General features: G+C 39.2%; 1 long non-coding RNA gene across 1 annotated transcript; it reads left to right on the forward strand.

Annotated features, from left to right (window-relative positions):
- The first annotated feature begins 3,733 nt into the window (after nucleotides 1-3,733).
- On the forward strand, nucleotides 3,734-5,407 carry LOC125199638 (uncharacterized). Its single transcript, XR_016135203.1, has 2 exons — nucleotides 3,734-5,009; nucleotides 5,147-5,407. It is a non-coding gene; the product is annotated as an uncharacterized LOC125199638 (long non-coding RNA).
- The last annotated feature ends 252 nt before the right edge of the window (nucleotides 5,408-5,659 follow it).

A 5,659-nucleotide genomic window follows, 5' to 3' on the forward strand; every position in this document is an offset into this window, starting at 1 on the left:
AGCATGATACATGTGAGAATTACGCGAATAGATTTTGTCTAAATAATCTGCTAAATAGATCTGATTATTATGTGATTTATTTGTTCGATTAATAATTATTAAATTATGATAACTCGACGCACGCTTCCGCTGCCAGTTCCTTCACGGCCGACTCGTGACCTCGCATATGTCAGGCTCTGTCATTCATTCAAGCGTGACAAAATTATGAAAATGAGACCAACCAAAGTCTAGTGACTAGGTTTGTCAAATCAGGTATCTGCGGAATATTTGTAAACTAGAATTCATCCATTCTCCTACTGATAAGTTGTATTCTAAGTCTTGGTTACTGGTCAGTATGTCGTGAAATGCATGTATTATCTGCAAAACAGTTGCTCAAGTGTGCAGGATTAAAGGATCCAAGTCAGTTGGAGACGATTCAGGTGACGCAAGTGAAAAGGGCGCTAGAAGGGTGCAATACTGACCAGGATGCATGCCAGAGAAAAGGCTCGAGATGGAGAAGAAGGATAGCTGGGATGATCATTAACAAGGGCATAAAAGTCAAAACTTGAAGGAAGTCTACCCTAAAAGCAAGGGCAAGCCTCCCTATAAAAGAAGCCACTTGGAGAGAGAGAAGGAGTTCGCCTTTAGAGTTGGTCCCTTAGAGTCCGAGAAAATCCAACCACCACACTTAGTTAGAATTCTCTCTAGAAGATCAGTTCCTTCAGCATTGTCCAACCTCTCGTTCCTCGCCACAGCTATGGTCACTAGACGTCCAAGAATCTGCCGGAGAAGTCATCGATCCACCGTTCCAGCCAGTTGCCGTAGTAGTATAGCAGTATCATCGCCCGAAGTGGCCAAACAATCGTTATTTTGCTTTCTAGTTTAATCTTTACTTGTTTTCGTCGTTGGTTTATTTGCAAACACTCATCGTTGTTGCCTTTTGAAGCACTTTGTGAAGTTCCAACGCTTAAATTATGAAGTTTCTATTTCGTATGTCGCTTTGGTTCGAGTTTGCTTCATTCTGCCTAGGAAAATTAGATCTAGTTGTTGCTTTTAATTTCTAAGTGTTTTCTTACCTGGAGTTGTCGATCTGAAGTTGTAGTTATGTTTTAGTCAAATTTTCGTGCATGAGTTTCTGTTCCGCGCTGTGATCACCGCCTTGCATGTTAGTCAGTAGAAGTAAAATTGCAGTTTCACCGTTTATTTTAAGTTTGAGCATTTTAATCAATGGATCTTGAGTTTGAAGTTATGAATCTGAAGTTTAGTTATGGTGTTTGTGTTCATTTGATTTTTGTTAATGCTTGGTGAAGAAGAAAACGTCAAAATCAACTTTAGTTTGGACCACTTTACTTTTAAGTTATTTTTGCTTTTGTTCCTTACTTTTCAGTTGTACTGTCCAGACCTGTCAGAGAGCCACCCAGCCACCAGATATGCCTTGTAGTCTAAATTTCCTCTTTTAGTAACTGTGTACTTTTCATATGCCTCTGAGACACCTTGTCCCCTATTTCCACGAACACCACCACATGCCTGTTATTTTCACACCCACTAGTCAGTAGAGTACCTCCTTTATTTCTTGCCTAGGTAAAATCTCAACCCAAGCGTGGTAGTTAACCAAAAACACCCAGGAAAGTCACCGCAGTTATCCAAACGTGTCCATCCTTGTGGGATTCGACCCTTACCTCCACTATACTAATCAGTAGAAGTGGGTTGAGGAAAATTGTTTGAAGCCAGGTCTCGGTTGTCGTACCAACGACTCAGCTTGGTCGGGAATCTCTTCCTGATCAGTTGGATACACTCCAAATTACATACGAAAACCGACTCATAGACCACAAGAGACCCTTCACCTACCCACACCTGACTCAATGTGTGATATTGGTATTCCGAACACTCGCACGTGACTTGACGTGTGATGTTGGTATCCCGAATACTCACGCCCGAATTTATAATAAAATTGATTCTACTATGATATTTGAGAGATTATTCAAAGTTAGAAAAGAATAATTATTTATTAGTCTTTATTTTGTTGAATTTAAGTGTCGTTTGATGTTTTTTTTAATTTGATGAACTATCACAAAACAATAAACTAATGTAAGAATTAAATTTTATCTATAGTTAAATGTTACTGTTGCAAACCAATACTCATGTGATAAATTTATTAATGTAGTTTTGCCAAGGGAAATGGCCTTAAATTAGCCAAATTAAAAGCTCTCATTTTATTCGTATAAACATTAATTTTCAAGTAAAAAGTAAATAGAGATATAAAAAGAATAATACACATTCATTTCTTTTCTGTCATGAACACATACTCATTAGTGGTAGTGAGTGCATCTATACGTGACTAATTAACACTTTAGAATTAATAAAATAAGATAACATAAATGATAAGTCGAACTTAGAACATTAGTCTCATAAGCGAAAGTGAATCAAGGTCAAAATATAGTCAGAGTGCGGTCTAGGTTCATAAATTCCTAGTACAAAATCCTAATGGAGCGAAAAAGTCCAAGACAAAGTAGTATGTATGGAGACATACTACCTTGGGCTACATATCTACTTATTTAAGGGTCGTTCCCAACACCTTTGCTTGCTCGTCCACGTTCAACCTGCACATTTGAAAATAACATGCAGGACTGAGTATTTGATATACTCAGTGGGCACATTGCCAAAAATAGTTCTATTTTATTTGTCAAGCCACAGTTGAGTGATCACGGGGTTTTATTTAAAAGACCCGAGTCACTAAATACTTTTCCTTTCATAAAGATTTTAATTGCGCAATCACATCACTTAAATATACCATATCTGAACATTGTGTGAACCGGGAATGTGGCCACATTCCACGACGGTCACTGGACCGACAACTCTTATGTTAGCTCACGGTCCCCTTATGTGTACACTAGTCCTAGTAGGGTTTGCGGCCCTACTGGGACCCGAATCCGATTTAACTAAATTGGCATAGCCAAGCAGATAGGTAATCATAAAACAAAACATGACATGCATACTTGAGTAAAGATTCACATTTTCATACTAAAACCACGTTTTGAAAGAATGCCCACCTCAAAAGCTAAATCCCTTTCCGTAAATTTCTTTAACTTGGCCTCAGACGACGTGCAAAGACGTCCCTTTAGGAAATAAAATAATACTTAATTAGACTTTGAGAAATCAATTAAGCTTAAACGTGAATGCATCCTAAGTGCGTGCTCTTTTATTCTTTTTCTTATTTTTCTAGAAAAAGTTCTAGAATTCTTGAATATTAATTAAATCAGTAGATTTAATTTAATTGGGAAAAATTATTCGCTTAACTAGAGGGTGTTACCCCCTTATGCCATTAATTAAGCACAAAAAAATAAGCTCGAGGTCTATTCATAGTTAGCGCATAAATTCTTAAAAATAATTATTCGAGCACTTAAATTAACCGGAAAATTAGACTTATCTTCGTGAAAATAATTAGCGAACCATTAATTATTTAACCAATATCATAGGAGGGCCCATGATTTAATTATATTCTTAGCCTATACTTTTATTTTAATTGATGGCCCAAACTCCATAATTAAATTCTATAGCAACTCAATTCTCTATTTAATTTCTTAGCCCATACTTTTAAATTTTCTTTACAAGGGCCCAACTTAATACTTTAAATCACTAGCCCATCTCCCATATAAACTCTAGCCCATGTTTTTAGTTAATAGAGGCCCAAACAAAATAAAAAAAAGAGAGGCCCAATATACTCCCTTCCCCATCGTGATTTCCTCTTCTAAAATCCCTAAATTGCAAAAACTGTACAACAGCTTCTTCTTCCTCTCTTCCCTTGGTGAAATCGCCACTCCGACGATTCCACGCCGGTCGCCGGAGAATCCACGCACGGAGTAACCTTTCTTTTTCACGGATCGGGTTTCCCTTCGACTCATCCATACTCTCTTTCATCTTCGGCGAACTCGCCGCGGAGTTTCCGCCGTCGCCGCACGGCTGAGGCCTCGCCGCTCCCCGACGCGGTGGAACAGCCGCTGCTGTCCCGGTTAGGGAGAAGGCGTCGCCTTTCCCTTCCTCCGGTTCCTCTATCTCTTGCGAAATCGTCGCCGTCTCCGGAGGAAATAGTCACCGCCGTGGTTGTACTCCGTCGTTGGAGGTGTTACCGTGCGCGGCAGCCCCTTTCTCGGCCTCTACAGGCTCGCCAATCGCTGCCCGTCTCGCCATCCGGCTCTCCGTCAAGCTGCAGCTTCGCCTGCGGCAAAACTCCACTGCTACTCGTCGCCTTCCATCGACGTCACGGAGGAACTCTCCGCCTCCCGTCGCACCACCGCCGGACAATCTCTCTATAAGCTAAGTTTTCTGCCTTCTTTTGCTTAGCTCAATTCGTGGGTTTATTTAGCAACCTATGTAAATTCGATTCTTGACTATTGGTGATGTTCAAGCTTTGATCTTGTGAGAGTTTGATTATTGAGTCCATTAATTGGGTTTGTGGCAGAAGCTTTATGTTGTGATTCTTGGCAGAAAAAAAAAATGCTTAGTCTTGTGGAAATTCCTATAGCAAGTCTAAGTTCTTGCATTTGATTACTGTGGTGAAAACTTGGTTGTTGAGCAAAGGTGTTGTTGTTCTATGCTTATACTAAATCTTTTATTAGTTAACAGCCGCGGGGGGAGAAGGGTTGGAGGTGGAATACCTCTTGAAGCTGCGGCTGCCTTGAGAATTCAGCTCTTAAACCTCAGCTTTCTTCCTCTCAAACTTGCTATGTTGCTGGAAAATTTGAAGTTGTGTAGGAGAGTGTTCAAAGGTGGCGTGGACGGGGTTTTTATAGGTTGATCTTGGTGTACTATGGGGAATTAAATGGCTGTTGCTGCAGTTTTGGTTTTACATAACAGCAAGATCTCTTATGATTCATTTTTGTAGCATTCTAATTCAAGTTGTTTTGGTTTCATTTGATGGTACTTGGTACTTAGCCATTAAATTCTTTGTTTGTTCTTGCATGAGATGCCAAGAGAATGCAGGAGGCTGCCTTGAGAGGAGGAGGAAAGCTGGCTTTGACTTGCCCTAAATGGTAAGTCTTGGGTCTTCAAGTTAAAGAGATGTTGTTCCTTTTCTTTAATAGGAGAATCCCTTAACTCTCTTGTACATATGCAATAATTACTTTGTTTGTAGTCTTTTGTACATATGCAATAATTACTTTGTTTGTAGTCTTGTAGGTGAGAAAGGAAGGTGTGGCTGTTGTGTTGTTCTCAGGCTCGGCCCGCTCCCTTCGGCCCGACGGACTGCTCAAAGATGGGCTATAGTTCGGGCCTGGAGAAGAGGCCCGAAGTGCATCAAAAATTTATCCTTAGTTTTCTTTCTTTGAAGCCTTTGATCCTCGTAAACTTTTGAAGTTAGTTAATAGTTTATTGGATATGTAAAGCTATTCGAAAATTCTTTATATTCCATAATGTATTTTAGTTTGTTTTAGTTCGTTCGATTATTTCTTTAGCTTTTACTTTGCAACTAAAAAGATTAAGTTTCATTAAAGGCTCGAGTTCCACTAAATCTTCACGAAAAGAGAACATTACATCTTTAGTTCGACATTAAAATGACGAAAGGAAAGAAAAGAAATAAGGGTGCGGGTATTACATTTTCCCTATTATAAGATTCCTCTCAAAAAAGAAAATAGAGATATAAAAGAGTATCCTTGTTTTACTTGTCTTTGCATCGTTAAATTAG

Source organism: Salvia hispanica, chromosome 2 (genome assembly GCF_029641045.1).
Source record: "Salvia hispanica isolate PSC_SH4W2 chromosome 2, Shi_PSC_v1, whole genome shotgun sequence".
NCBI classification, from domain to species: Eukaryota; Viridiplantae; Streptophyta; class Magnoliopsida; order Lamiales; family Lamiaceae; genus Salvia; species Salvia hispanica.